Consider the following 22,041-nt stretch of genomic DNA (forward strand, 5'->3'; position numbering starts at 1 on the left):
CTACACATAACCACCTCATTATACAGAACACTACACCAAACCACCTCATTATACAGTACACTACACCAAACCACCTCATTATACAGAACACTACACCAAACCACCTCATTATACAGAACACTACACACAACCACCTCATTATACAGTACACTACACATAACCACCTCATTATACAGAACACTACACATAACCACCTCATTATACAGAACACTACACATAACCACCTCATTATACAGAACACTACACCAAACCACCTCATTATACAGAACACTACACATAACCACCTCATTATACAGTACACTACACCAAACCACCTCATTATACAGAACACTACACCAAACCACCTCATTATACAGAACACTAATATATAACCACCTCATTATACAGTACACTACACATAACCACCTCATTATACAGAACACTACACATAACCACCTCATTATACAGAACAATACACACAACCACCTCATTATACAGTACACTACACATAACCACCTCATTATACAGAACACTACACACAACCACCTCACTATACAGAACACTACACCAAACCACCTCATTATACAGAACACTACACACAACCACCTCATTATACAGTACACTACACACAACCACCTCATTATACAGTACACTACACACAACCACCTCATTATACAGAACACAACACATAACCACCTCATTATACAGAACACTACACACAACCACCTCACTATACAGAACACTACACCAAACCACCTCATTATACAGAACACTACACACAACCACCTCATTATACAGTACACTACACACAACCACCTCATTACACAGTACACTACACACAACCACCTCATTATACAGAACACTACACAGAACCACCTCATTATATAGTACACTACACACAACCACCTCATTATACAGAACACTACACACATCCACCTCATTATACAGTACACTACACCAAACCACCTCATTATACAGTACACTACACCAAACCACCTCATTATACAGAACACTACACCAAACCACCTCATTATACAGAACACTACACCAAACCACCTCACTATACAGAATACTACACCAAACCACCTCATTATACAGAACACTACACATAACCACCTCATTATACAGAACACTACACACAACCACCTCATTACATAGGACACTACACCAAACCACCTCATTATACAGTACACTACACACAACCACCTCATTATACAGAACACTACACACAACCACCTCATTACATAGGACACTACACACAACCACCTCATTATACAGTACACTACACACAACCACCTCATTATACAGAACACTACACCAAACCACCTCATTATACAGTACACTACACCAAACCACCTCACTATACAGTACACTACACACAACCACCTCATTATACAGAACACTACACACAACCACCTCATTACATAGGACACTACACACAACCACCTCATTATACAGTACACTACACACAACCACCTCATTATACAGAACACTACACAAAACCACCTCATTATACAGTACACTACACCAAACCACCTCACTATACAGTACACTACACACAACCACCTCATTACATAGGACACTACACACAACCACCTCATTATACAGAACACTACACCAAACCACCTCACTATACAGGACACTACACACAACCACCTCATTATACAGAACACTACACCAAACCACCTCACTATACAGGACACTACACACAACCACCTCATTATACAGAACACTACACACAACCACCTCATTATACAGAACACTACACACAACCACCTCATTATACAGAACACTACACACAACCACCTCATTATACAGAACACTACACACAACCACCTCATTATACAGAACACTACACACAACCACCTCATTATACAGAACACTACACACAACCACCTCATTACATAGGACACTACACACAACCACCTCATTATACAGTACACTACACACAACCACCTCATTATACACAACACTACACCAAACCACCTCATTATACAGAACACTACACATAACCACCTCATTATACAGTACACTACACACAACCACCTCATTATACAGAACACTACACACAACCACCTCATTACATAGGACACTACACACAACCACCTCAATATACAGTACACTACACATAACCACCTCATTATACAGTACACTACACCAAACCACCTCATTATACAGCACACTACACATAACCACCTCATTATACAGTACACTACACATAACCACCTCATTATACAGTACACTACACCAAACCACCTCATTATACAGAACACTACACCAAACCACCTCATTATACAGAACACTACACCAAACCACCTCATTATACAGTACACTACACACAACCACCTCACTATACAGAACACTACACCAAACCACCTCATTATACAGTACACTACACACAACCACCTCATTATACAGAACACTACACACAACCACCTCATTATACAGAACACTACACCAAACCACCTCATTATACAGTACACTACACATAACCACCTCATTATACAGAACACTACACCAAACCACCTCATTATACAGTACACTACACCAAACCACCTCATTATACAGAACACTACACCAAACCACCTCATTATACAGAACACTACACACAACCACCTCATTATACAGTACACTACACATAACCACCTCAATATACAGAACACTACACATAACCACCTCATTATACAGAACAATACACACAACCACCTCATTATACAGTACACTACACATAACCACCTCATTATACAGAACACTACACACAACCACCTCACTATACAGAACACTACACCAAACCACCTCATTATACAGAACACTACACACAACCACCTCATTATACAGTACACTACACACAACCACCTCATTATACAGTACACTACACACAACCACCTCATTATACAGAACACAACACATAACCACCTCATTATACAGAACACTACACACAACCACCTCACTATACAGAACACTACACCAAACCACCTCATTATACAGAACACTACACACAACCACCTCATTATACAGTACACTACACACAACCACCTCATTACACAGTACACTACACACAACCACCTCATTATACAGAACACTACACAGAACCACCTCATTATATAGTACACTACACACAACCACCTCATTATACAGAACACTACACACATCCACCTCATTATACAGTACACTACACCAAACCACCTCATTATACAGTACACTACACCAAACCACCTCATTATACAGAACACTACACCAAACCACCTCATTATACAGAACACTACACCAAACCACCTCACTATACAGAACACTACACCAAACCACCTCATTATACAGAACACTACACATAACCACCTCATTATACAGAACACTACACACAACCACCTCATTACATAGGACACTACACCAAACCACCTCATTATACAGTACACTACACACAACCACCTCATTATACAGAACACTACACACAACCACCTCATTACATAGGACACTACACACAACCACCTCATTATACAGAACACTACACACAACCACCTCATTATACAGAACACTACACCAAACCACCTCATTATACAGAACACTACACACAACCACCTCATTATACAGTACACTACACATAACCACCTCATTATACAGAACACTACACATAACCACCTCATTATACAGAACAATACACACAACCACCTCATTATACAGTACACTACACATAACCACCTCATTATACAGAACACTACACACAACCACCTCACTATACAGAACACTACACCAAACCACCTCATTATACAGAACACTACACACAACCACCTCATTATACAGTACACTACACACAACCACCTCATTATACAGTACACTACACACAACCACCTCATTATACAGAACACAACACATAACCACCTCATTATACAGAACACTACACACAACCACCTCACTATACAGAACACTACACCAAACCACCTCATTATACAGAACACTACACACAACCACCTCATTATACAGTACACTACACACAACCACCTCATTACACAGTACACTACACACAACCACCTCATTATACAGAACACTACACAGAACCACCTCATTATATAGTACACTACACACAACCACCTCATTATACAGAACACTACACACATCCACCTCATTATACAGTACACTACACCAAACCACCTCATTATACAGTACACTACACCAAACCACCTCATTATACAGAACACTACACCAAACCACCTCATTATACAGAACACTACACCAAACCACCTCACTATACAGAACACTACACCAAACCACCTCATTATACAGAACACTACACATAACCACCTCATTATACAGAACACTACACACAACCACCTCATTACATAGGACACTACACCAAACCACCTCATTATACAGTACACTACACACAACCACCTCATTATACAGAACACTACACACAACCACCTCATTACATAGGACACTACACACAACCACCTCATTATACAGTACACTACACACAACCACCTCATTATACAGAACACTACACCAAACCACCTCATTATACAGTACACTACACCAAACCACCTCACTATACAGTACACTACACACAACCTCCTCATTATACAGAACACTACACACAACCACCTCATTACATAGGACACTACACACAACCACCTCATTATACAGTACACTACACACAACCACCTCATTATACAGAACACTACACAAAACCACCTCATTATACAGAACACTACACCAAACCACCTCACTATACAGAACACTACACCAAACCACGTCATTATACAGAACACTACACACAACCACCTCATTATACAGAACACTACACACATCCACCTCATTATACAGAACACTACACCAAACCACCTCATTATACAGAACACTACACCAAACCACCTCACTATACAGGACACTACACACAACCACCTCATTATACAGAACACTACACACAACCACCTCATTATACAGAACACTACACACAACCACCTCATTATACAGAACACTACACACAACCACCTCATTATACAGAACACTACACACAACCACCTCATTATACAGAACACTACACACAACCACCTCATTATACAGAACACTACACACAACCACCTCATTACATAGGACACTACACACAACCACCTCATTATACAGTACACTACACACAACCACCTCATTATACACAACACTACACCAAACCACCTCATTATACAGAACACTACACATAACCACCTCATTATACAGTACACTACACACAACCACCTCATTATACAGAACACTACACACAACCACCTCATTACATAGGACACTACACACAACCACCTCATTATACAGTACACTACACATAACCACCTCATTATACAGTACACTACACCAAACCACCTCATTATACAGCACACTACACATAACCACCTCATTATACAGTACACTACACATAACCACCTCATTATACAGTACACTACACCAAACCACCTCATTATACAGAACACTACACCAAACCACCTCATTATACAGAACACTACACCAAACCACCTCATTATACAGAACACTACACACAACCACCTCATTATACAGTACACTACACACAACCACCTCATTATACAGAACACTACACAACCACCTCATTACATAGGACACTACACACAACCACCTCATTATACAGTACACTACACATAACCACCTCATTATACAGTACACTACACCAAACCACCTCATTATACAGAACACTACACATAACCACCTCATTATACAGTACACTACACATAACCACCTCATTATACAGTACACTACACCAAACCACCTCATTATACAGAACACTACACCAAACCACCTCATTATACAGAACACTACACCAAACCACCTCATTATACAGTACACTACACACAACCACCTCACTATACAGAACACTACACCAAACCACCTCATTATACAGTACACTACACACAACCACCTCATTATACAGAACACTACACACAACCACCTCATTATACAGAACACTACACCAAACCACCTCATTATACAGTACACTACACATAACCACCTCATTATACAGAACACTACACCAAACCACCTCATTATACAGTACACTACACCAAACCACCTCATTATACAGAACACTACACCAAACCACCTCATTATACAGAACACTACACACAACCACCTCATTATACAGTACACTACACATAACCACCTCATTATACAGAACACTACACATAACCACCTCATTATACAGAACAATACACACAACCACCTCATTATACAGTACACTACACATAACCACCTCATTATACAGAACACTACACACAACCACCTCACTATACAGAACACTACACCAAACCACCTCATTATACAGAACACTACACACAACCACCTCATTATACAGTACACTACACACAACCACCTCATTATACAGTACACTACACACAACCACCTCATTATACAGAACACAACACATAACCACCTCATTATACAGAACACTACACACAACCACCTCACTATACAGAACACTACACCAAACCACCTCATTATACAGAACACTACACACAACCACCTCATTATACAGTACACTACACACAACCACCTCATTACACAGTACACTACACACAACCACCTCATTATACAGAACACTACACAGAACCACCTCATTATATAGTACACTACACACAACCACCTCATTATACAGAACACTACACACATCCACCTCATTATACAGTACACTACACCAAACCACCTCATTATACAGTACACTACACCAAACCACCTCATTATACAGAAAACTACACCAAACCACCTCATTATACAGAACACTACACCAAACCACCTCACTATACAGAACACTACACCAAACCACCTCATTATACAGAACACTACACATAACCACCTCATTATACAGAACACTACACACAACCACCTCATTACATAGGACACTACACCAAACCACCTCATTATACAGTACACTACACACAACCACCTCATTATACAGAACACTACACACAACCACCTCATTACATAGGACACTACACACAACCACCTCATTATACAGAACACTACACACAACCACCTCATTATACAGAACACTACACCAAACCACCTCATTATACAGAACACTACACACAACCACCTCATTATACAGTACACTACACACAACCACCTCATTATACAGAACACTACACATAACCACCTCATTATACAGAACAATACACACAACCACCTCATTATACAGTACACTACACATAACCACCTCATTATACAGAACACTACACACAACCACCTCACTATACAGAACACTACACCAAACCACCTCATTATACAGAACACTACACACAACCACCTCATTATACAGTACACTACACACAACCACCTCATTATACAGTACACTACACACAACCACCTCATTATACAGAACACAACACATAACCACCTCATTATACAGAACACTACACACAACCACCTCACTATACAGAACACTACACCAAACCACCTCATTATACAGAACACTACACACAACCACCTCATTATACAGTACACTACACACAACCACCTCATTACACAGTACACTACACACAACCACCTCATTATACAGAACACTACACAGAACCACCTCATTATATAGTACACTACACACAACCACCTCATTATACAGAACACTACACACATCCACCTCATTATACAGTACACTACACCAAACCACCTCATTATACAGTACACTACACCAAACCACCTCATTATACAGAACACTACACCAAACCACCTCATTATACAGAACACTACACCAAACCACCTCACTATACAGAACACTACACCAAACCACCTCATTATACAGAACACTACACATAACCACCTCATTATACAGAACACTACACACAACCACCTCATTACATAGGACACTACACCAAACCACCTCATTATACAGTACACTACACACAACCACCTCATTATACAGAACACTACACACAACCACCTCATTACATAGGACACTACACACAACCACCTCATTATACAGTACACTACACACAACCACCTCATTATACAGAACACTACACCAAACCACCTCATTATACAGTACACTACACCAAACCACCTCACTATACAGTACACTACACACAACCACCTCATTATACAGAACACTACACACAACCACCTCATTACATAGGACACTACACCAAACCACCTCATTATACAGTACACTACACACAACCACCTCACTATACAGTACACTACACACAACCACCTCACTATACAGTACACTACACACAACCACCTCACTATACAGTACACTACACCAAACCACCTCATTATACAGAACACTACACATAACCACCTCATTATACAGAACACTACACATAACCACCTCATTATACAGTACACTACACCAAACCACCTCATTATACAGTACACTACACCAAACCACCTCACTATACAGGACACTACACACAACCACCTCATTATACAGAACACTACACACAACCACCTCATTATACAGAACACTACACACAACCACCTCATTATACAGAACACTACACACAACCACCTCATTATACAGAACACTACACACAACCACCTCATTATACAGAACACTACACACAACCACCTCATTATACAGAACACTACACACAACCACCTCATTACATAGGACACTACACACAACCACCTCATTATACAGTACACTACACACAACCACCTCATTATACACAACACTACACCAAACCACCTCATTATACAGAACACTACACATAACCACCTCATTATACAGTACACTACACACAACCACCTCATTATACAGAACACTACACACAACCACCTCATTACATAGGACACTACACACAACCACCTCATTATACAGTACACTACACATAACCACCTCATTATACAGTACACTACACCAAACCACCTCATTATACAGCACACTACACATAACCACCTCATTATACAGTACACTACACATAACCACCTCATTATACAGTACACTACACCAAACCACCTCATTATACAGAACACTACACCAAACCACCTCATTATACAGAACACTACACCAAACCACCTCATTATACAGTACACTACACACAACCACCTCACTATACAGAACACTACACCAAACCACCTCATTATACAGTACACTACACACAACCACCTCATTATACAGAACACTACACACAACCACCTCATTATACAGAACACTACACCAAACCACCCCATTATACAGTACACTACACATAACCACCTCATTATACAGAACACTACACCAAACCACCTCATTATACAGTACACTACACCAAACCACCTCATTATACAGAACACTACACCAAACCACCTCATTATACAGAACACTACACACAACCACCTCGTTATACAGTACACTACACATAACCACCTCAATATACAGAACACTACACATAACCACCTCATTATACAGAACAATACACACAACCACCTCATTATACAGTACACTACACATAACCACCTCATTATACAGAACACTACACACAACCACCTCACTATACAGAACACTACACCAAACCACCTCATTATACAGAACACTACACACAACCACCTCATTATACAGTACACTACACACAACCACCTCATTATACAGTACACTACACACAACCACCTCATTATACAGAACACAACACATAACCACCTCATTATACAGAACACTACACACAACCACCTCACTATACAGAACACTACACCAAACCACCTCATTATACAGAACACTACACACAACCACCTCATTATACAGTACACTACACACAACCACCTCATTACACAGTACACTACACACAACCACCTCATTATACAGAACACTACACAGAACCACCTCATTATATAGTACACTACACACAACCACCTCATTATACAGAACACTACACACATCCACCTCATTATACAGTACACTACACCAAACCACCTCATTATACAGTACACTACACCAAACCACCTCATTATACAGAAAACTACACCAAACCACCTCATTATACAGAACACTACACCAAACCACCTCACTATACAGGACACTACACACAACCACCTCATTATACAGAACACTACACCAAACCACCTCATTATACAGAACACTACACACAACCACCTCATTATACAGAACACTACACAAAACCACCTCATTATACAGTACACTACACCAAACCACCTCACTATACAGTACACTACACACAACCACCTCATTACATAGGACACTACACACAACCACCTCATTATACAGAACACTACACCAAACCACCTCACTATACAGGACACTACACACAACCACCTCATTATACAGAACACTACACCAAACCACCTCATTATACAGAACACTACACACAACCACCTCATTACACAGGACACTACACCAAACCACCTCATTATACAGTACACTACACACAACCACCTCACTATACAGTACACTACACACAACCACCTCACTATACAGTACACTACACACAACCACCTCACTATACAGTACACTACACCAAACCACCTCATTATACAGTACACTACACACAACCACCTCATTATACACAACACTACACCAAACCACCTCATTATACAGAACACTACACATAACCACCTCATTATACAGTACACTACACACAACCACCTCATTATACAGAACACTACACACAACCACCTCATTATACAGAACACTACACACAACCACCTCATTATACAGAACACTACACACAACCACCTCATTATACAGAACACTACACACAACCACCTCATTATACAGAACACTACACACAACCACCTCATTATACAGAACACTACACACAACCACCTCATTACATAGGACACTACACACAACCACCTCATTATACAGTACACTACACACAACCACCTCATTATACACAACACTACACCAAACCACCTCATTATACAGAACACTACACATAACCACCTCATTATACAGTACACTACACACAACCACCTCATTATACAGAACACTACACACAACCACCTCATTACATAGGACACTACACACAACCACCTCATTATACAGTACACTACACATAACCACCTCATTATACAGTACACTACACCAAACCACCTCATTATACAGCACACTACACATAACCACCTCATTATACAGTACACTACACATAACCACCTCATTATACAGTACACTACACCAAACCACCTCATTATACAGAACACTACACCAAACCACCTCATTATACAGAACACTACACCAAACCACCTCATTATACAGTACACTACACACAACCACCTCACTATACAGAACACTACACCAAACCACCTCATTATACAGTACACTACACACAACCACCTCATTATACAGAACACTACACACAACCACCTCATTATACAGAACACTACACCAAACCACCTCATTATACAGTACACTACACATAACCACCTCATTATACAGAACACTACACCAAACCACCTCATTATACAGTACACTACACCAAACCACCTCATTATACAGAACACTACACCAAACCACCTCATTATACAGAACACTACACACAACCACCTCATTATACAGTACACTACACATAACCACCTCAATATACAGAACACTACACATAACCACCTCATTATACAGAACAATACACACAACCACCTCATTATACAGTACACTACACATAACCACCTCATTATACAGAACACTACACACAACCACCTCACTATACAGAACACTACACCAAACCACCTCATTATACAGAACACTACACACAACCACCTCATTATACAGTACACTACACACAACCACCTCATTATACAGTACACTACACACAACCACCTCATTATACAGAACACACAACACATAACCACCTCATTATACAGAACACTACACACAACCACCTCACTATACAGAACACTACACCAAACCACCTCATTATACAGAACACTACACACAACCACCTCATTATACAGTACACTACACACAACCACCTCATTACACAGTACACTACACACAACCACCTCATTATACAGAACACTACACAGAACCACCTCATTATATAGTACACTACACACAACCACCTCATTATACAGAACACTACACACATCCACCTCATTATACAGTACACTACACCAAACCACCTCATTATACAGTACACTACACCAAACCACCTCATTATACAGAAAACTACACCAAACCACCTCATTATACAGAACACTACACCAAACCACCTCACTATACAGAACACTACACCAAACCACCTCATTATACAGAACACTACACAAAACCACCTCATTATACAGAACACTACACACAACCACCTCATTACATAGGACACTACACCAAACCACCTCATTATACAGTACACTACACACAACCACCTCACTATACAGTACACTACACACAACCACCTCATTACATAGGACACTACACACAACCACCTCATTATACAGAACACTACACCAAACCACCTCACTATACAGGACACTACACACAACCACCTCATTATACAGAACACTACACCAAACCACCTCATTATACAGAACACTACACACAACCACCTCATTATACAGTACACTACACACAACCACCTCATTATACAGAACACTACACACAACCACCTCATTATACAGTACACTACACACAACCACCTCATTATACAGAACACTACACACAACCACCTCATTACATAGGACACTACACACAACCACCTCATTATACAGTACACTACACACAACCACCTCATTATACACAACACTACACCAAACCACCTCATTATACAGAACACTACACATAACCACCTCATTATACAGAACACTACACACAACCACCTCATTATACAGAACACTACACACAACCACCTCATTACATAGGACATACACACAACCACCTCATTATACAGTACACTACACATAACCACCTCATTATACAGTACACTACACCAAACCACCTCATTATACAGCACACTACACATAACCACCTCATTATACAGTACACTACACATAACCACCTCATTATACAGTACACTACACCAAACCACCTCATTATACAGAACACTACACCAAACCACCTCATTATACAGAACACTACACCAAACCACCTCATTATACAGTACACTACACACAACCACCTCACTATACAGAACACTACACCAAACCACCTCATTATACAGTACACTACACACAACCACCTCATTATACAGAACACTACACACAACCACCTCATTATACAGAACACTACACCAAACCACCCCATTATACAGTACACTACACATAACCACCTCATTATACAGAACACTACACCAAACCACCTCATTATACAGTACACTACACCAAACCACCTCATTATACAGAACACTACACCAAACCACCTCATTATACAGAACACTACACACAACCACCTCATTATACAGTACACTACACATAACCACCTCATTATACAGAACAATACACACAACCACCTCATTATACAGTACACTACACATAACCACCTCATTATACAGAACACTACACACAACCACCTCACTATACAGAACACTACACCAAACCACCTCATTATACAGAACACTACACACAACCACCTCATTATACAGTACACTACACACAACCACCTCATTATACAGTACACTACACACAACCACCTCATTATACAGAACACAACACATAACCACCTCATTATACAGAACACTACACACAACCACCTCACTATACAGAACACTACACCAAACCACCTCATTATACAGAACACTACACACAACCACCTCATTATACAGTACACTACACACAACCACCTCATTACACAGTACACTACACACAACCACCTCATTATACAGAACACTACACAGAACCACCTCATTATATAGTACACTACACACAACCACCTCATTATACAGAACACTACACACATCCACCTCATTATACAGTACACTACACCAAACCACCTCATTATACAGTACACTACACCAAACCACCTCATTATACAGAACACTACACCAAACCACCTCATTATACAGAACACTACACCAAACCACCTCACTATACAGAACACTACACCAAACCACCTCATTATACAGAACACTACACATAACCACCTCATTATACAGAACACTACACACAACCACCTCATTACATAGGACACTACACCAAACCACCTCATTATACAGTACACTACACACAACCACCTCATTATACAGAACACTACACACAACCACCTCATTACATAGGACACTACACACAACCACCTCATTATACAGAACACTACACACAACCACCTCATTATACAGAACACTACACACAACCACCTCATTACATAGGACACTACACCAAACCACCTCATTATACAGTACACTACACACAACCACCTCACTATACAGTACACTACACACAACCACCTCACTATACAGTACACTACACCAAACCACCTCATTATACAGTACACTACACACAACCACCTCATTATACAGAACACTACACCAAACCACCTCATTATACAGAACACTACACATAACCACCTCATTATACAGTACACTACACACAGCCACCTCATTATACAGAACACTACACACAACCACCTCATTACATAGGACACTACACACAACCACCTCATTATACAGTACACTACACACAACCACCTCATTATACAGAACACTACACACAACCACCTCATTACATAGGACACTACACACAACCACCTCACTATACAGTACACTACACACAACCACCTCATTATACAGAACACTACACACAACCACCTCACTACATAGGACACTACACACAAGCCAAATAAAAGCCACATGTGTTTAGTACATACAGTACCAGTGTAATCAGGAAGATGAATAACTAGCCGGGAGAACAAAACTATAGTGGAGGAATGACTACACTTTGCAGTTATAGCAATCTTTTACAGTCAGAGATGGTGACTTGGGTGTGTGTGTGTGTGTGTGTGTGTGTGTGTGTGTGTGTGTGTGTGTGTGTGTGTGTGTGTGTGTGTGTGCGTGTGTGTGTGTGTGTGTGTGTGTGTGTGTGTGTGTGTGTGTTCTGGGAGAGATCCGGCCATAGAGAGGGAATGAATGGTGTTGGAAAATAAGAGGGTGATGACAGATTGTTGACAGGGTAGAAGGAGAGAAAGTACAGCTTTGGACAGAAAATCTCCTTAAACATAATGTATTGTAATGGGGGAGGCCTTTCTCCTGAAACATAATGTATTGTAATGGGGGAGGCCTTTCTCCTTAAACATAATGTATTGTAATGGGGGAGGCCTTTCTCCTTAACCATAATGTATTGTAATGGGGGAGGCCTTTCTCCTTAACCATAATGTATTGTAATGGGGGAGGCCTTTCTCCTTAACCATAATGTATTGTAATGGGGGAGGCCTTTCTCCTTAACCATAATGTATTGTAATGGGGGAGGCCTTTCTCCTTAACCATAATGTATTGTAATGGGGGAGGCCTTTCTCCTTAACCATAATGTATTGTAATGGGGGAGGCCTTTCTCCTTAACCATAATGTATTGTAATGGGGGAGGCCTTTCTCCTTAACCATAATGTATTGTAATGGGGAGGCCTTTCTCCTTAACCATAATGTATTGTAATGGGGAGGCCTTTCTCCTGATACGTAATGTATTGTAATGGGAGGCCTTTCTCCTTAACCATAATGTATTGTAATGGGGAGGCCTTTCTCCTTAACCATAATGTATTGTAATGGGGAGGCCTTTCTCCTTAACCATAATGTATTGTAATGGGGGAGGCCTTTCTCCTTAACCATAATGTATTGTAATGGGGGAGGCCTTTCTCCTTAACCATAATGTATTGTAATGGGGGAGGCCTTTCTCCTTAACCATAATGTATTGTAATGGGGAGGCCTTTCTCCTTAACCATAATGTATTGTAATGGGGAGGCCTTTCTCCTGAAACATAATGTATTGTAATGGGGGAGGCCTTTCTCCTGAAACATAATGTATTGTAATGGGGGAGGCCTTTCTCCTGAAACATAATGTATTGTAATGGGGGAGGCCTTTCTCCTTAACCATAATGTATTGTAATGGGGGAGGCCTTTCTCCTTAACCATAATGTATTGTAATGGGGAGGCCTTTCTCCTTAACCATAATGTATTGTAATGGGGAGGCCTTTCTCCTGAAACATAATGTATTGTAATGGGGGAGGCCTTTCTCCTTAACCATAATGTATTGTAATGGGGGAGGCCTTTCTCCTTAACCATAATGTATTGTAATGGGGGAGGCCTTTCTCCTTAACCATAATGTATTGTAATGGGGAGGCCTTTCTCCTTAACCATAATGTATTGTAATGGGGAGGCCTTTCTCCTGAAACATAATGTATTGTAATGGGGGAGGCCTTTCTCCTTAACCATAATGTATTGTAATGGGGGAGGCCTTTCTCCTTAACCATAATGTATTGTAATGGGGAGGCCTTTCTCCTTAACCATAATGTATTGTAATGGGGAGGCCTTTCTCCTGAAACATAATGTATTGTAATGGGAGGCCTTTCTCCTTAACCATAATGTATTGTAATGGGGAGGCCTTTCTCCTTAACCATAATGTATTGTAATGGGGAGGCCTTTCTCCTTAACCATAATGTATTGTAATGGGGGAGGCCTTTCTCCTGAAACATAATGTATTGTAATGGGGAGGCCTTTCTCCTTAACCATAATGTATTGTAATGGGGGAGGCCTTTCTCCTGAAACATAATGTATTGTAATGGGGGAGGCCTTTCTCCTTAACCATAATGTATTGTAATGGGGGAGGCCTTTCTCCTTAACCATAATGTATTGTAATGGGGGAGGCCTTTCTCCTGAAACATAATGTATTGTAATGGGGAGGCCTTTCTCCTGAAACATAATGTATTGTAATGGGGGAGGCCTTTCTCCTTAACCATAATGTATTGTAATGGGGGAGGCCTTTCTCCTGAAACATAATGTATTGTAATGGGGAGGCCTTTCTCCTGAAACATAATGTATTGTAATGGGGAGGCCTTTCTCCTTAACCATAATGTATTGTAATGGGGAGGCCTTTCTCCTGAAACATAATGTATTGTAATGGGGAGGCCTTTCTCCTTAACCATAATGTATTGTAATGGGGAGGCCTTTCTCCTGAAACATAATGTATTGTAATGGGGAGGCCTTTCTCCTTAACCATAATGTATTGTAATGGGGGAGGCCTTTCTCCTTAACCATAATGTATTGTAATGGGGGAGGCCTTTCTCCTTAACCATAATGTATTGTAATGGGGGAGGCCTTTCTCCTTAAACATAATGTATTGTAATGGGGGAGGCCTTTCTCCTGAAACATAATGTATTGTAATGGGGGAGGCCTTTCTCCTTAACCATAATGTATTGTAATGGGGGAGGCCTTTCTCCTGAAACATAATGTATTGTAATGGGGGAGACATTTCTCTTTAATAATATAATACCATAATACTAATATAGTTACGTTAAAGGATGTATCACAGTTCAGACGAGGAGCCATGTTTGTATATACCCGTACCGCCATATGACCAAGACCCTGGATCCAAAACACCTGATTCTACCAAACAAGGTCCTGATGATTAGCTGATCAGTACAATCAGGTAGGTGTGTTAGTGTTTGGGTTTGAAAAACAGCGTCTGTTTAGCCTCTAACTCTTCAGGACTAGGGGTTTACAGCAGAAATATGTTTCAAATCAACCCAGAAAGACCACTCCCTTCCACTGTTTTATATTCAACAGAAAGGTAAACACACCAGACTTGGCTGGTGCAGTGATTCTCTATGGGTCACTGCTGAGTATTGCACACTGAAGGTTGTATGGTTGAATCCCTGGTGGGATATGCTTGTTACACACCGGGGGTCAGAATCAGATATTTTCCCCGTTTCGCTCCAGTAAGTACTGAATGTGTATGTGTATCAATCATGGGCTTGTCATCAGGGACAGAGCCAGAAACCAAGCAAAAACAGACCATGCTGATGGTCAGAATCAGATATTTCCCCGTTTCGCTCCAGTAAGTACTTCATCATTCCCTGAATGTGTATGTGTATCAACCAGAACCCAGTAGGACTAGTCTATAACAGGATATTATGGTGTTTTTCAACCAGAACACAGTAGGACTAGTCTATAACAGGACATGATGGTGTTTTTCAACCAAAACCCAGTAGGACTAGTCTATAACAGGAGATTATGGTGTTTTTCAACCAGAACCCAGTAGGACTAGTCTATAACAGGACATTATGGTGTTTTTCAACCAGAACCCAGTAGGACTAGTCTATAACAGGACATTATGGTGTTTTTCAACCAGAACCCAGTAGGACTAGTCTATAACAGGACATGATGGTGTTTTTCAACCAGAACCCAGTAGGACTCGTCTATAACAGGACATGATGGTATTTTTCAACCAGAACCCAGTAGGACTAGTCTATAACAGGACATTATGGTGTTTTTCAACCAGAACCCAGTAGGACTAGTCTATAACAGGACATGATGGTATTTTTCAACCAGAACCCAGTAGGACTAGTCTATAACAGGACATTATGGTGTTTTTCAACCAAAACCCAGTAGGACTAGTCTATAACAGGAGATTATGGTGTTTTTCAACCAGAACCCAGTAGGACTAGTCTATAACAGGACATTATGGTGTTTTTCAACCAGAACCCAGTAGGACTAGTCTATAACAGGACATTATGGTGTTTTTCAACCAGAACCCAGTAGGACTCGTCTATAACAGGACATGATGGTATTTTTCAACCAGAACCCAGTAGGACTAGTCTATAACAGGACATTATGGTGCTATTCAACCAGAACCCAGTAGGACTAGTCTATAACAGGACATTATGGTGCTATTCAACCAGAACCCAGTAGGACTAGTCTATAACAGGACATTATGGTGTTTTTCAACCAGAACCCAGTAGGACTAGTCTATAACAGGACATTATGGTGTTTTTCAACCAGAACCCAGTAGGACTAGTCTATTACAGGACATTATGGTGTTTTTTAACCAGAACCCAGTAGGACTAGTCTATAACAGGACATTATGGTGTTTTTCAACCAGAACCCAGTAGGACTAGTCTATAACAGGACATTATGGTGTTTTTCAACCAGAACCCAGTAGGACTCGTCTATAACAGGACATGATGGTATTTTTCAACCAGAACCCAGTAGGACTAGTCTATAACAGGACATTATGGTGTTTTTCAACCAGAACCCAGTAGGACTAGTCTATAACAGGACATTATGGTGTTTTTCAACCAGAACCCAGTAGGACTAGTCTATAACAGGACATTATGGTGTTTTTCAACCAGAACCCAGTAGGACTAGTCTATAACAGGACATTATGGTGTTTTTCAACCAGAACCCAGTAGGACTAGTCTATTACAGGACATTATGGTGTTTTTTAACCAGAACCTAGTAGGACTAGTCTATAACAGGACATTATGGTGTTTTTCAACCAGAACCCAGTAGGACTAGTCTATAACAGGACATTATGGTGTTTTTCAACCAGAACCCAGTAGGACTAGTCTATAACAGGACATTATGGTGTTATTCAACCAGAACCCAGTAGGACTAGTCTATTACAGGACATGATGGTGTTATTCAACCAGAACCCAGTAGGACTAGTCTATAACAGGACATTATGGTGTTTTTCAACCACAACCCAGTAGGACAAGTCTATAACAGGACATTATGGTGTTATTCAACCAGAACCCAGTAGGACTAGTCTATAACAGGACATGATGGTGTTTTTAACCAGAACCCAGTAGGACTAGTCTATTACAGGACATTATGGTGTTATTCAACCAGAACCCAGTAGGACTAGTCTATAACAGGACATGGTGGTGTTTTTAACCAGAACCCAGTAGGACTAGTCTATAACAGGACATTATGGTGTTTTTCAACCAGAACCCAGTAGGACTAGTCTATAACAGGACATTATGGTGTTATTCAACCAGAACCCAGTAGGACTAGTCTATTACAGGACATGATGGTGTTATTCAACCAGAACCCAGTAGGACTAGTCTATAACAGGACATTATGGTGTTATTCAATCAGAACCCAGTAGGACTAGTCTATTACAGGACATGATGGTGTTATTCAACCAGAACCCAGTAGGACTAGTCTATAACAGGACATGATGGTGTTTTTTAACCAGAACCCAGTAGGACTAGTCTATAACAGGACATTATGGTGTTATTCAACCAGAACCCAGTAGGACTAGTCTATAACAGGACATTATGGTGTTTTTTAACCAGAACCCAGTAGGACTAGTCTATTACAGGACATTATGGTGTTTTTTAACCAGAACCCAGTAGGACTAGTCTATTACAGGACATTATGGTGCTTTTTAACCAGAACCCAGTAGGACTAGTCTATTACAGGACATTATGGTGTTTTTTAACCAGAACCCAGTAGGACTAGTCTATTACAGGACATTATGGTGTTTTTTAACCAGAACCCAGTAGGACTAGTCTATAACAGGACATGATGGTGTTATTCAACCAGAACCCAGTAGGACCAGTCTATTACAGGACATTATGGTGTTTTTTAACCAGAACCCAGTAGGACTAGTCTATAACAGGACATGATGGTGTTATTCAACCAGAACCCAGTAGGACTAGTCTATAACAGGACATGATGGTGTTTTTTAACCAGAACCCAATAGGACTAGTCTATAACAGGACATTATGGTGCTATTCAACCAGAACCCAGTAGGACTAGTCTATTACAGGCATATAAGAGAGAAAACCAACATGGTTCTATTTTGGACCACCATCTCCACATGTTCCACTTATAGAAATGACATCATTTATGGATGTTCTGGTTTTATAAATCTAACTTTCAAAAGGTTCAAGGTGACACGGGCTTAGTTCGTTTACCAACAGCTCTGAATACCCAACATGCAGTTCTCATCTTCCTGATTTCTGATGTTGATAAACAACTTCCTGCCAGGGCATAAGGCCTTCTGGGAAATATCTGGTAGCTTCGTGTCAAATATACCATGAGCGGCACAAACAACAGGCCTGTGTGTCAGAGAAAAAGACTTACACCTGACAATAACGCTCTGTCTCTGCCATAACTTCTCTTCCTGAGTCATACATGAATATGACCTCTCTATTTCCCCCCCCCCACCCCCCCCATCTATCCTCGTTCTCCTCTCCTCCTCATTAATTGAACACTTAATTACCAAAACCGATCCCCCAATGGTGGAACAAACTCCCTCACGACGCCAGGACAGCGGAGTCAATCACCACCTTCCGGAGACACCTGAAACCCCACCTCTTTAAGGAATACCTAGGATAGGATAAGTAATCCTTCTCACCCCCTTTAAGATTTAGATGCACTATTGTAAAGTGGCTGTTCCACTGGATGTCATAAGGTGAATGCACCAATTTGTAAGTCGCTCTGGATAAGAGCGTCTGCTAAATGACTTAAATGTAAATGTAAATGTAATGATCCACTGTCAGGTCCTTACGTCTTCCTTCCAATCCAGCAACAGCCAATGTGGATCCTAATAAAATACTAAATCTCCATGACAGTCAGGAGCTGTGTCCCAAATCGGTCTTGCCTACTACTTACTAAAACTGCAAACTATGTTCTAATAGTTTTACATACTATAGGGAATGTTTTGATTAGTAAATACCACATACTATTACATTACTACTACATTACTACATACTATTTAGAACATATTGTTTAGTAAATACTACATACTATTAATACTACATTACTACATACTATTTAGAATATATTGTTTAGTAAATACTACATAATATTACATTACTACTACATTACTACATACTATTTAGAACACATTGTTTAGTAAATACTACATACTATTAATACTACATTACTACATACTATTTAGAACATATTGTTTAGTAAATACTACATACTATTAGTACTACATTACTACATACTATTTAGAATATATTGTTTAGTAAATACTACATAATATTACATTACTACTACATTACTACATACTATTTAGAACGTATTGTTTAGTAAATACTACATAATAGTACATTACTACTACATTACTACATACTATTTAGAACATATTGTTTAGTAAATACTACATACTATTAATACTACATTACTAGATACTATTTAGAATATATTGTTTAGTAAATACTACATACTATTGAGAAAGTATTGTTTAGTAAATACTACATACTATTCAGAAAGTATTGTTT

General features: G+C 40.0%; 1 protein-coding gene and 2 long non-coding RNA genes across 3 annotated transcripts in view; all 3 read right to left on the reverse strand.

The window, feature by feature from the left end:
- The window catches only part of LOC118378378 (ventricular zone-expressed PH domain-containing protein-like), a 280,439-nt gene that overhangs the window by 34,194 nt on the left and 224,204 nt on the right, over nt 1-22,041 (reverse strand).
- LOC127932213 (uncharacterized) lies at nt 6,019-14,367 on the reverse strand. The gene is made up of 3 exons (XR_008144601.1): nt 14,295-14,367; nt 6,734-6,973; nt 6,019-6,073 (listed from the first exon to the last, which is right to left on the reverse strand). It is a non-coding gene; the product is annotated as an uncharacterized LOC127932213 (long non-coding RNA).
- On the reverse strand, nt 8,520-14,272 carry LOC127932209 (uncharacterized). Its single transcript, XR_008144593.1, has 3 exons — nt 14,145-14,272; nt 10,034-10,243; nt 8,520-8,623 (listed from the first exon to the last, which is right to left on the reverse strand). It is a non-coding gene; the product is annotated as an uncharacterized LOC127932209 (long non-coding RNA).

The sequence above is a fragment of the Oncorhynchus keta genome, chromosome 1 (assembly GCF_023373465.1).
Source record: "Oncorhynchus keta strain PuntledgeMale-10-30-2019 chromosome 1, Oket_V2, whole genome shotgun sequence".
Lineage (NCBI taxonomy): Eukaryota > Metazoa > Chordata > Actinopteri > Salmoniformes > Salmonidae > Oncorhynchus > Oncorhynchus keta.